Consider the following 15,058-nt stretch of genomic DNA (forward strand, 5'->3'; position numbering starts at 1 on the left):
GCTAAGGATTTAAAAATTAGAAAAAAACATAAGTTGAATATATACATAACTGAGAGGGAGCATCATCTTCATAATTCTTTAAATTAAATGCTCTCATCATCTCATAACATTCATGTCCATATGCCTATAAGATGAATAACAATACTACACTGAACTCAATACTATCTACTGTTCTCTGCTATTTATATTCCTAATTTAATGGATAGATTATATATTGTGATTTGTTGATTGCTACCTAATTGCATTATACTCTAGAATACCTCCTGCATGGCGGATGCAGTTGATGTGTATTGCATGCTGGTAGTGGATATAAGTTCTTGTGTACCTTAAACTGAATTATAAATGACTTATTGGAATCTATCAGGTACAGGTTTTATGGGAAAATGTCCAATGTACAGACAGCATGTTGTCGAAATTTCATTAAAATTTTTCAAAAAAAATCATGTACAATGATAATTATGATAAAATGAATGTTAAAATATTTTTGAAAAGATGAGTGAAAGTTAGGAATCATAAGAAATGAAGCAATGTAGATTTAGTTCATTTAAAGAAGCATTCATGACTAAACATGTCTAAAAGACTTTAAACACTATCACAATATATATATATATATATATATATATATATATATATATATATATTTATATTGACATTTTATAATAATAATAATAATCTAGAAACTACGATTTCTATTTATCTTCTAATAAAAGCAATGGTGGATGGTGGATTATTACCAATTTATTTTTTTATTATTATCTTTCGTCACCAAGAAAATTAATTGAAATCAAGCAAGCTATGCAACCAAAAATGATTCATTGAAAACATAAATCAAATTTCATAACTGCTGGAATTGCTTTCAAGAATCAAGATTATTAAGAACAACCATTCCATATAATTTTTTCAAGTTATATACAAATTCACAAGATGCAAAACACACTGTAAGTAACTTATCACACTTATACATAGGGGTGAGCAAATGGTCGGTTCGGTTAAATTCGGGTAATTAACCGAATTAATAAAAAAATTTGGTTAAATAATACTATTAACCGAACCGACCGAATTAACGAAGGACACCGAATCGACCCCAACCGAATTGCCCATTCGGGTAATTCGGTTAACCGATTTTAACCAAAATTATTTAAAATTAATTGCTAGAAATATAATACAATTATAAATTTTTTTTAAAACCAAATCCAAATTAATTAAATACTTTTTTTATTAATTTTATTAATGAAAATAATATTTTACTATAGAACAAAGAATCCAAATAGGTTAATTAAACTCCTTAATGCACTTGCATAAGCAAAATTTATATTCATAAATTATATTTAAAATCTAATTAATTAGTAATTCAGTTAATTGGTTAACCGAAATTTTTTTTACCCTTAACCGAACCAAAACCGATTAACCGAAAGTTTGTAAAATTATAACCGAACCGACCGAACCGGGATTTTTACCCGAACCGAACCGGCCAATTTCGGCCGATTTATTTGGTTTTCACCGAATTATGCTCACCCCTCCTTGTACACCAAGCCAAATGAACATGTTTAAGTCAAGTGTCAAAGGTTGATTTATTGTTTAATTCCTATAATGACTAGTCAAGAATCATAGAGGCTATACAAAATAATACTCACGAGAGATATAAAACTCCCACTGAAACTGAATGGCTACAATGCATTTTACTATAAGGACATTAATGGTTTGGAGAATGTGATTTCTCCTCTATACTGTTTGTGTTTTTTTGAAATTGAAGGCAATGAAAAATCTAAAGAACAGTCATTATGTGATTTCATTAAATAGTCCCCTTTCTAAACATCTTTAGTCAAAGTAATCTCAACAATTGTACTGAAACTTCAGATGGTATGAAAAATTTAAGGTAATGCACTGATCAAGGAGCAATGTGCAAACACCCACGGTTCACAATATTTGAATCCCATATTTACAAGTGAAAAGCCAAGCAGCAAGTATAATGCATAAAAAAGTAGGATGCAACCAAGTCAGTACTTTGAGCAAATAATGACATGAAAAAAAAAAATGAGAAACAACTAATAATAAATTGCAACTCATGTTACTTATCCCACAAAATAATCTTGAGTAGCACTATCACTGTCCATGATCTTCATCCTAAGTTTGGAGACCTCACTAGTTATGGTGAATACAAAATTCTCATTCCATTTTGGCTGAGACCCTTGCCCTGTATCAGCCATTTATACATAACAGTGACCAAACTTATATAATATACATTACAATGATCACTTTTACCATTAAGTACATAGCTTAAATGTCCATTGTAAGTACACTAATCCAGCAATCAACAAAAATTGTTTTCACTTTCCTTCCATAATTTCTTAGGCATAAATTCAAACTAATTGAAGACCCACCTAATGCAATGCTTCTTTCATGCTCCTGAGTACGGCAAAGAAGGATGACATAAGGATCCATGTTACCTACTCATAAGCACCTAAGCTCATCAAAAGGGCAACAGTGGACTCAAATATTAGACATAAATTTATTTATTTAGAGATTAGGGTAGAAGGACAAACTAACCTCATGTCCTAAAAAATTAATCAACTATTTGAAAGGTCTTAAACACCATCATAGAAAAAAATTATAAAATAATTTTCATGACTAAACATACCTAAAAGACTTTAAACACTATCACAAAAAAAAAAAAAAAAAAAGATAAAACAACCTCCTAACTAAAGATGTCTCAATCTTAAGATAATAATTACACGTATGGTTAATGAACCGTATCAAATTATCGGTGGCTGATTATGCCATTTTGGCAATTTCTATTATTGGTGTTCTCTTCAATTTTTTTGTTGATTTGTTGGTTGTTCACTATTTTTATTACCTTGTTGGTTTCCTGTTTTGGGTCTTCCTGCACTTTTGTATCCTTAGGCCTCTGACTTGAGCATTGTTTATTAATGAATTTACTCGGTTTTACCTTCAAAAAATTAAAAGGTAATTACACATAATATATGTAAGTAGTTGCAAGTATAGTTTTGTGTGTATCTTCTCATAGTTATTCAAAGACCCTTTCATGCATTATATTAAATATCGAGAAAAATCGATTCTGGCTTCAAAAGGGTCACCCCTTCTGATGAATAAATGAAAATATTACCTTACCAATTTCTAGCAATGTCGTTTTTATATATAGTTTCAACTAGGAAGGATCTATATAAACCAATTCTCCAATCATTCCTTCGACTTTATAGGTTACCTTTCAAGTATGCAACTCAATGGAAATATGTGAACTCAATGTTTAGCTTTAAATACTGACATTATTTTTTTCATTATTGATATTACTATCGTACAAATTGTGTAATATGCATGATTATAAAATCTTTGCGAATTTGTTATATCATATAATTATTTTTCCTAATTATACTAAGCATCAGCTCTCCATTTGTATACTAATTTTTTTTAATGACTCTTAATTTGTAGGGTTCATGGCTGTCATAACATCAGCACGATGTCATGCATGCATGCACTACAGTCGTTGGATGCAACTTTTGATTATTTCTTTGTAATTTTTATTATTATTTGAACAAATGAAATTTTTGTGTTTTAATTTAAATTTGTACTAGTATTTTTATTTAAATTTGGAATATTTTGAAATTTTTTTTGTTATCTCAACATATGTTATTTCTTTATTTTAATTGAATTTGTATTTGAATTCGAAATTTTGAATGATTTATGAATCTTGTAATAATTATGGTTTCAAGTTATATAGGTGAAAATGTAATTACAAATTTTTATAGGAATTGATGATTAAAAAAAATAGTATTGAAGGTTTTTTTAATTTTTCTAATTATTAGTGAAAGATTAAAATTCGTCACTAATAGTAGGGTATTAGTGACGAAATTCAAATTTGTCACTAATAATAAAATATTAGTGACAAATCTAAAAATTGTCACTAATACTACACTATTAGTGATGAATTTTAATCATTCACTAATACTTCACTATTAGTGATGAATTTTAATCTTCCACTAATACCCTACTATTAGTGACGAATTTATAATTTGTCACTAATACCCTACTATTAGTGACGAATTTGAGCTGAACCGATGAAGAATTTATAATGACGGTATTAGGGTTTTAGTAACGATTATAATCATTCACAAATACTCCATTATTAGTGATGAATTTAGAATTCGTCACTGATAGTTAGTAGTAGTAACAGTAGATATAGCAACTATTTTAAAACCGTCACTAATAGTCATAAATTCGTCACTATTACTATTAGTGATGAATTTATGACTATTAGTGACAGATTTGATCCTTCACTGATACTCTGATTTTTTGTAGTGAACAGTCATACTCACACCTTTTGTAGCCGATCTTCATCATATAGGAATCAAATCTTTTATACTACTACCTTTGAGACTATTCAACTCGTAAAGAGATTTTTTCAACTTAAAAACTAATTTTTTTTTCCCCGATTTATTGAATCCTTTCAGCTGTACCATATAAATCGGTTCCTCTAAGTCACCGTGAAGAAACATAGTCTTCACATCCATTTGTTCCAAATGAAGATCATAATGGGCTATACCAACCCCAACATAATCCTGATAGAAGTATGTCAGACCACAGGTGAAAAGATCTCATCATAATCTATTCCCTTCTTCTATGAGTATCTTTTTGCCACCAACCATGTTTTCAATTTCTCTCCTTCCTTTTCTAAAATTGCCTCATTTTTCCTATGTACCCATTTGCAACCTATCGGCCTATTCCCATCTAGAAGCTCCACAAAATCCCAAGTATGATTTTTATGTAGTGACTTCATCTCCCCAATCATTGCTCCCATCCACCTACCTTTCTCCTGGTTGTGCATCGCCTCTTGAAATGTATTTGGATCGTTGCAACTGGTAAGAAAAGCATAAGACTCTAACTCTTCAAACTCATATTGTAACGCCTCAAACCCTTAAACCCGGGTCCGACGCGTTATACTTGATAAAATCCCTGATAATCCATAAATCAATATATACGCAACGGAAAATATAAACATAATCTCCATATAACATAATACCAGAGTTTACTAATTCTAACTATAATTCATAATAAATCATCTATCGCCTGCAATTCCATAAATCTACATAACTCCCAAAACATTTCAGTATTTTCACAATCATTCCTTACTCAACAGCCTTAAAACATAAAGACATAAAACATAAATATTTACATTCCCCATAATTAACATATAAATATACCATTTTCTTTTTATATTTCCCAATAATGCTACAAAAACCTCAAGCTCTTAAAGTTCAATCTCGAGGAAATCCTGAAAAAAAAAAAAATTCGTATTCGGGTGAGACACATCTCAGTAAGGGAAGAAATAATATATTAAACATAACGTGTGACTAATATGAGGTATATAGATATCATTTTAAATACATCTGCAAATCATTATCATAACATTAAAACCATTTTCTGAACCTAAACAATCACATGCAGAGATTTACCCACGAGATTACCTAAGGATAGGGGTGATTATCCGCCTATTTAAGTAGCACCCCTTTGCTCTGATACTTAGGTAACCCTAAGGTCACAATTAAAACATACCAGAGCACTCATCTTACTTAGTAAGCCCTCAAATGTAAGATTAATCTAGTACTCACACAGTTCAACAATAGTTTACCGGCAAAGGCCCTAAGGATAGGAAAATCTACCTACCCATATAAGTAGGTTCCCTCTGCTCTAGTACGTTATGCGGCTATTGCCACATCTGTAGCTACTAGTGCATTTGCCTTACTCAGCAAGCCCTTATGCGAAAGGTACGCCTTGCCCAATCGTAACATGTTTTACATACATACATACTTCTAATATCATAATACATCATTCTTTCTATCATTATTTAATCATACACATTTGTTCATATTTATAGTTTAACATTGCATTGCATTTCACTTTAAGTGACTCTTTCCCATTTGTATCATTCACGTTTCACATTTTATTTCATTACATTGTCATTCCATTGTCATTTCATTGCATAATGTTTTCATTTCATTCCTTCGTACTACAACTGGTCTTTAGCTATCATCAATTAGTCCATATAGAAATGCGCTAGAATCTGCTAACACATATCATTCATGTTTCACATTTCATTTTATTGCATTGTCATTTCATTGCATAACGTTTTCATTTCATTCTTTCGTACTACAGCTGGTCTTTAGCTATCATTAGTTAGTCCACATAGAAATGCGTTAGAATCTACTAACACAACTCCTTTTAACTATCATCAGTTAGTCCACATAGAAATAAGCTAGATCTGCTAACATGGCTGTCTTTCAGCTGTCTTACGTTTATATGGTTGCATTTAACATACACAGGCAACATTGTTCATATGACATTTTATTCATAATGTCTTACTTACTTAGCTGCATCTCATACATTTAACATATATTTGCATAGAATCTCATGCCACACAATTTAACAATAAAAATTCATGCATATTCCTATAAAATAGGTCAACCCACATTTAACATTTATATGCTGAAAATACATTTCTTTTTTTACATAATTCCTCAGAAATCACTTTTCACTTTCATTCATTTACTTTCACATATACATAACTACATAAGCAATCCTAGGCTCAGGAAACATATTTTTACATGGTTGACATTTTATAATTCACACCAAAACATACATATAATATAACATAATTTATTACCTTTAATTTCATAAAATATGATTTAATATATAATTTCCACTTACCTGATTTCTTGTATTACACCAACAGGACCCCGAAAAGATGTTTGCGGCGCTCACTTGGACCCTGATTCAAAAACCCTAGTTCCATTAAATTATTTCTAAATAAAATAATATTTAAATATTTCCTAGGGCTATAATTTTCAAATAAATAGTTATACCCGCAAATATAACCAATTTGCCAAATTTCTAAAATCTCACTCTCGCTTTGGAGTGGGGTCTAGAAAACCCCAATTGAAAGTTTACCTACGTCAAAATGACGACAATCGCGACTGGGATCACGTGGTGGTATCCGATCGTCGATTTAACAGTATATTTAAAGAGAAATTGGGAAAATAGGAAAAAACTACCTTTTTCCCAAAAGTAGTGCCTAAGTTGTTCCCACAACAAATCTACTCCAATAGAAATGTCGGCAGCGGAACCAGGAATCCAACGGTACCTTCCGTTTCCCGATCCACTGCAAATCCGTTGAGAAATTGAGAGAGAAACGGAGATGGAGCGAGCTGAAGGCACACAGAAGAATTTCAAGGGGGGTTGGCCACCTCTATTCTGAAGATCTAAATTCAATCTGGATAAATCATCCAAACTGATTTATGGTATATAATATAATATATTATATTATAACATTATAACATTATACCTTTTTTTTATAAACATATATATATACTATATAATAACTTACATGTATATATACATATATATATCTTATATCAAGTAGTTTTTTTTTTTCCTTCATATTATTTCTCTTTATTTATTTATTTAATTCATCAATTTAATAATATTTAACTAATTAATTGATTAGTAATTTTAATTAATTAATTAATTTTATTTATTATTTTATTTATTATTTTTTCCTAACTATTTTAATCATTTTAATTTTTTGGGTCTTTACACATACCTTGGCGGTTAGAGCTTATTAAAGATTTCGATTGTACCATCAGTTACCACCCAAAGAAAGCAAACGTGGTAGCTGATGTGTTAAGCAGGAAGTCGATGGGACCAGCGTTGGTAGCTATGAAGATCCAGTATCCTATCATGATGGATCTGAAGAGACTCGGCATAGAGTTGGTTGGGAGTGATCCACATGCATGTATTGCTAGTCTAGTGGTGTAGCTTACTCTACAGGAAAGGATTAAAACTATTTAGAAAGATGATCCAAAATTAGCAGAGGTGTTAGTTAGAGTGCAGAATGGTCAGGGGGAGGAATTATGTATTACAGATGATAGAGCTTTGCGGTTCTGTTCTAGATTATGTGTTCCTACCGATGCTGACATCAAGAAAACCATTTTAGAGGAGACTTATAGATCTTTGTACACAGTTCATCCCGGTAGTACGAAAATGTATAGGGATCTGTGAAAGTATTATTGGTGGAGTGGTATGAAGAAGGAGATTTCTGAGTATGTAGCACAATGTTTGACGTGCCAGCAGATAAAAGTTGAGCACCAGAGGCCGGCAACCCAGTTGCAGCCACTTTTTATTCCAAAGTGGAAATGAGATCACATATCTATGGATTTTTTTACATGGCTACCATCGACATTACATGGTCAGAATGTTATTTGAGTGATTGTAGATCGTTTAACTAAGACCACCCATTTTCTTCCTATCAAGATCAGCTACTCCTTTAACTGTTTAGCAGAGATTTATATTCAGGAGATAGTCCGTTCTCATGGGGTGCCAACGTCTATAGTGTCAGATCGAGACCAACGTTTCACGTCATGATTTTGGAGGAGCTTGCAGGAGGTTTTAGGGTCTCAGTTATCTTTTAGTACGACATTACATCCTTAATCAAACGAGCAGACTAAGAGGACGATACAAATATTGGAAGATATGCTTTGAGCATGCATACTGGATTTTGAGTAGTTGGACCCAGTTTATGTCGTTGGTGGAGTTTGCGTATAATAATAGTTATCAAACCAGCTTTGGCATGGCACCGTTTTAGGCGCTCTATAGTAGGAAATTTTGTTCTCCTTTATTTTGGGATGAAATGGGTGAGCGGCGAGTTGTGGGGCTAGAGTTAGTGCAGCAAGTGTGTGATAAGGTTCAACTCATCAAAGATAGAATTAGTGCAGCTCAAAGCCGACAGAAGGGTTACGTCGATAACCACCGCAGGAAGTTAGAGTTTGATATCAGTGACCATGTGTTTTTGAAGACGACTCCATTAAAAGAAGTTATGAGATTTGGAAGGAAAGGTAAACTTAGTCCTATGTTCATTGGCCCATTTGAGATTCTAGAGAAAGTAGAGCCAGTTGCCTATAGGTTAGTTTTACCACCCATATTGTCCAGGATACACAACGTATTCCATGTTTCATGTTAAGGAAATACATCTCAGATCCTTCTCATGTAATCAGCTATGGTGAATTAGAGCTAAGTGATTCACTAGTTTATGAGGAGGTACCAGTATAGATTCTGGACATGAAGGAGCAGGAATTGCAGAATAAGAAGATTCCTTTGGTAAAAATTTTATGAAGAAATCACGCAATAGAAGAAACTTCTTGGGAGCTCTAAAGACAGATAAGGCAGAAATATCCGCAATTGTTCTAAGAGGTTTGGTCATAACAGGGTAAAATGTAAGTAGTTAGGTAATATTTCTTTTGCAGGTACATGAAGTAGTTTAGTTAGTGAGTAGGCTTTTAGTTTTGGGGGAAATTTTATTTTATATATGTAATCTCCCAGGACTTGGAATGTAACCACAGTATTCCTTTGTCATAAGTGAGGGTAAGTAATAAAATAAGTAGACCATTTTGTCTTTAAGGGATGATGAATCATATGAATAGCAAATTTCGAGGACAAAATTTTATAAGGAGGGGAGAATGTAGTGATGCAGGGAAATTATGGTATTTAAATAATGAAAGAAGGGGGAAAAGGAAATTTAATTTTAATATTTAAAGAGGAACTCGTTGACGAACACAGGGGATTCATCGACGAGAACACATAAGGGCCTCGTCAACGGGGACGTGTCTCGTCAATAAAAAGATACCAAGAGGATTTTATCGCAGTTCTGAATTTAGTCGACAAGGAGTAAGCATTCGTTGATGAATATACTTCTTGACCTCGTCGATGAAGTGATGTGGCTCGTCAACTAAGGTTAGTGTATAAATAGGCCTAAACTTCATTTTTGGCTGAAAATGCACACACAAACCTCTCTTTCTCTCTCCTCTTCGGTTCCCTACCCTTCTTTCTAGGTTTTTGGGTCCGTTTTTCATCAGATCAATGATCTGAAGCCGCCACGATACTCCTGCGGAAGTTCCCTACAAGTCTGCTGGAGTAGATCGTCGGTGGGGCTAGCTTGGACTACATCCCAAGTTTAATGTAAGGCATTTTATTTAGTATTTGACTTTCCTACAATTGTAGAAATTGTAGTAGTCAAGAAAATACATAGTTTTGTTCTGAAAGATGTTGATTTCAGGGTGTTGAACGGAAAACCCTGCGGGTGGAGGACTAATATACTTTAGGGGTTTTTAAAGAATTAGATAAGGGGATAAACTAAACTAGTTGTTTTCATGAAAATGTATGTATAATTTTACAACATTTAATTTCAGGAATATATATATATATATATATATATATATATATTAACATTATATTTGGGAAAATACTGCTGTAAATGATGATATGTTTTAAATGTGTAATACCCATTTTTTGTGGCATGAGCAGAATTTATTATGAATTACTATTTTTTGGGAAAATGTTAAATGATACTAAATTTTACTATGATATACTGGCATACAGGCCAAGAGTTTTTATATGGTATATCGGCGTACAAGTCGAGAGTTTTATATGATATATCGGCATACGGGCGAGGATGTTCTTACATGATATGCCGGCGTACGGGCTGAGCCTTTTATATGATATGCCGGCGTACTAGCCAAGCCTTTTATTTGATATGTGATATGGTGTACGGGCTGTGATTGATAAAATATGAAATGCCGACATAAAGGCCAAAGATTTTCATATTATGTTATGAAATGATATGATGATATTGACTTGACAATTAATATTATGAAATATCCATGTATCATAGTTTGAAAATGTATTATATGTTATCAGAACCTGGTTGGCTTGGTTTAGGCTTACACAAGCACGGTACCGTAGTTATATGATCATGATCATGATATGTTAGTGCTACAGCTAGCCGTACAAGGCAGCAGGAGGATGGCAGTTGATGTGGTTTATTGAAGTGTTGGCGCCCCTGGTGTATGAACCAGTAAAGGCAGACCCATCATACTTACAGACTTTTGCTTTTGATTCGGCAGTGGTCGACTAGTCATTGTCAGGTCCCGCCTTCGGGTCGTACAACCCAGTCATGTGGGAGTAAGACATGACACCAGCCAGCTAACCTTCTAGGGTTGTTTTTGTATTATCATTATATGAGATGAATTGTGTTTATGGAAATCCAATATGTTCTATCATGATATGATTGTATACATGTTTTCCCAGATATGATACAGACAGTTTAACCAAATATGTTTATATACTGTTATATGTATAACACAGAAATGCTTATGTTGTCACACACTAGTATTAGTTTATCTTCCCTTATTGAGATATGTATGGCCCCAAATTATATGAACATTTCAGGAGCCCCAGATAGAAGAGCGGCTAGTGTTTGGTAGTCCTACCTTACCTGAAGGGTCAGTACTTGCTAGGGTCAAACGGATTTTTGGGTAGCGACCCTAGGATTATTTTGGATACTTTTGAGATGTGTATATTTATGTGACTGTTGTAGTAAACTCTGGTATTGGGTTGTATGGTAATTTTGATTATATTGGATTTCACGTTTCTTGCTGCTTAGGTAATAGTGATATTTCAAGTTACCCATGGTACTTTGGGTCCAGGAGGGTTATGGTTTACCAAGATATTATCATTATGTGGGAAAAAATGATCGATATGATAAATTAAACAGGTCGTTACAGGGTCAGTTCTGACACATCAGTGACATTGATCTAGACGTACCGGAGCTGACAATGCCAAAAAAATCCTTCCCGACTAAAACTTAGGCGCTTAGAAGCAAACTTACATTACAAGCAAGTATATATATATATATATATATATATATGTGTGTGTGTGTGTGTGTGTGTGTGTGTGTGTGTGTGTGTGTGTGTGTGTGTGTGTGTGTGTGTGTGTGTGTGTGTGTGTGTATACTTAGTTGATTTAAGCACTCAAGTATTCAAGTCGGGCATACGAAGTCCAAATCAAGTGGGATTAGTTTTGACACGTTCGTGACATTGACTTGGATGTGTTAGAGCTGACAGTGTCCAAGAACTCCTCTCTAGTTGAAAATTAGGCGCTTCGAAATAAACTTACTTTACAAACAAGTAGATCTATATTTAGTTGATTTCATCACTCAGGTGTCTAAGTCGGGTATACGAGGTCTCAATTGAGTGGGGTCAGTTTTGTCACGTCTGTGACATTGAATTGAACGTGTCGGAACTGACAGTGTCCAAAAAATCCTCCCCAGCTGATCAAACTTTGATATTTAAAGTTGTATAATTTGTTATTTAACTATATATATTCATTCTTACTATCAAATCATTTGTACTTATAGTACGTACCTATTCAAAAATTTTATACTAATTTTCTGTATAATTATTACTTCATAGGGTTTACAGTTTGTCGAATGATGATGAGGACGACAATGAGCATGACAATAATGATGTAAACATTTTTTTTGTATTTTTTGTTATGTGAACAGATCATGTGTGTGTGTATGTGTGTCTATATATATGATGTATACACATTGTAATAGTTTTTATGTATATACATTTTCATTTTCTTAGAAATTACAGGAATTGATCCTTAATTATGGTTCAATATGATGTGTGATGAAAATTAATTACAGGGTTATCACAGGAATTAAGGGTGATTTTGTGAAAAAAAATAATAATTATTCGAAACTTTTAATGATGATTTTACAGCCTCAGTAAAAGTTGGGTGGTAGTGAATTGCTCCAAAACCGTCACTAAAGGTGTCCTAATAGTGACGGTTGCAAACTGTTGCTAAAAGAAGGGCAATAGTGACAATTGCGAGCCGTCACTAAAAGTGGACAATAGTAAAGGTTTCAAAACCGTCACTAATAGTATGTTTTTAGCGCCGATTTTCAGCCCAAAAATAGTGTCAATTATAGTGATGGTATTACAATTTTAGTGACTGTCCACATCCGTCACTAATAGTTAGTTGAGACTACCGTTATAGTCACCAATCCATAAGGGTCACTAAGCCATCATGAATAATTAATAGTCATAGTTTTATATTATTAGTGACAGTTTTAAACCATCACTAAAAGTCCTTTTTTTTTGTAGTGATTTGAAGGTTTAGAATGAAATTGAGGTTTGATTTGGATATTGGGGGTTTGACTGGGGGCAATTTGGGAATTGGATTTTGAGGGTGCACCTAGTGTTTCAATTGTGCTTTGTTAGGATTGTTGGTGTTTCCAATGGAATTTATTTTAGGGTTAGGATTTCAATTGGATGGTCTAAGGTCTCAGTGAGGTTCAATATTGATTTGATATGATTGTTTTAGGTTTCGGTGGATTCAAAATGAGAATTATTGTTTAAGTGGGTTTGATGCAATGATTCAAAGTTCTAAAGGGTTTAAATGGATGATTTAAAGTTTTAATGTTGCATTTTTTAGGTTTCAATGAGTTCTACGTGGTTCAAAATAGTGATTTGGGTTTTTTCAAATAAGTTTGGTTGGATGTAAGGTGGTGATTTTAGTTGAATTAAGTAACAATATTGGGGAGGGAAGACACAGAGGAAGAAGCTACATTTTAGGAGTGTCGAAAAGGGTATTTAGTCATTCGAACAAAATGACCATCGACAAAGGCTTGTCGATTTTCTCATGAATGAGCTTGTGCATTAACTCATTTCCAAGATTGGTTATGCATTCGTTAAAGACCATTTAGTTCCTGATGCAATTTTGTTATTAAAAAAAAAAACTAACCAACTTTAGTAAAGTAGGAAAGTAACCAAACATTGAATAAAATTTAAAAAGGAACAAATTTCTAATGTCTTACATTTGATTTATTGTCTAGCGATATCATCATGAGATAATGTTGATTTATAACAAATTATTTTGATTTGATAATTTTATTCATAAAATTGTCTATATATGTTAGTTTGATAAACCTTTCAAAATAATGTACTTAAAAAATTAACTAAACTAATGCTCAATTGTAGGGTTGAACTTATATAACACTTCAATAAACAAGCTTGAACCAATATATACAGACTAGATTTGAGCTCCATTCAAGCTCGGGCTAGGTTAAGAATTTAACTAACAATATTGAGCATAGCAAATCAATGCCGACTTCATTTGCAAACCAAGCTAAGTTGGTTTATGTACATACATACCTATATACATGCATGTGTGTGTGTGTGCGTGCGCACGCGCGCGCGCATACACTAGATTAATGATTTAAGTAATGTTTGGTTAGTGGAATGGAATTAGGTAAGAAAGGAAAGAAATGAAAATTTGAATGTCGAGCATGATGAAATCTTAGTCTAAGGGGAAAGCAGTAAAACCAAACCAAGTTCTTGCGCTTCGTGCCTTATATCTTGCTTTAAAGAAAGAGGGTACATAGATGGACTCTTAGGTCTTGAGTTTCCTTAACTTCTTAATGATTGGACTCATCTAAAAGCTAGAAAATCGACTTGTAAGAAGTTTAACGAACAATAGTTATGCTTAATTCAAGTGATTAGTTTGATTGCATTTTTTTTTTCCAATTTCATTCCATTCATATGTACCAAGCATACTATTAGAAGGGGTTTTGGAGGTGTCTAGTTAGTTGCAAGTATAAATAATGACTAAAAATCATATAATTCATCAACTAAAAAACTTTTTTTTGATTGGTATATTATCAATTAGAAAGTATTGTCCCATTATAGAAATAAGCTACAAAAATGTCATTATAAAATGAGTTCTTTAACAATCTAAACACTTGAGAAAATATAACTTGATTTTACATACATTGCATGTCACTTAGTTACGTTACATGATCATATAGTCTATGTCACTTGTAGTTTGCGTTATATGTTAACAATTAACTTCACATTACTCATTGCAAACTTCTTGAAAAATAATCATAAAAGAGTTTTCTCATTGAAACAAGTCCCTCATTGTTTTTGAGAGGATGATTTTTTTTTTTTTTTTCAAAAGGCTAGAGTATTAAATTAATGATCAAACAATCATAAACATAAATATAGTAACTCAAAATCTTAGAGTTTAACTTTGATGAGACAATCCAAAATTGTAAATAAAGAAAAATGATGACTGTCACGACCACCACATGCCAAGAGATGAATGGGTGAAGTAATGTTGGCGTCGTACACCCCATCCATTCACTTCT

This window comes from Malania oleifera, chromosome 3 (assembly GCF_029873635.1).
Source record: "Malania oleifera isolate guangnan ecotype guangnan chromosome 3, ASM2987363v1, whole genome shotgun sequence".
In the NCBI taxonomy this organism is placed as follows: Eukaryota; Viridiplantae; Streptophyta; class Magnoliopsida; order Santalales; family Ximeniaceae; genus Malania; species Malania oleifera.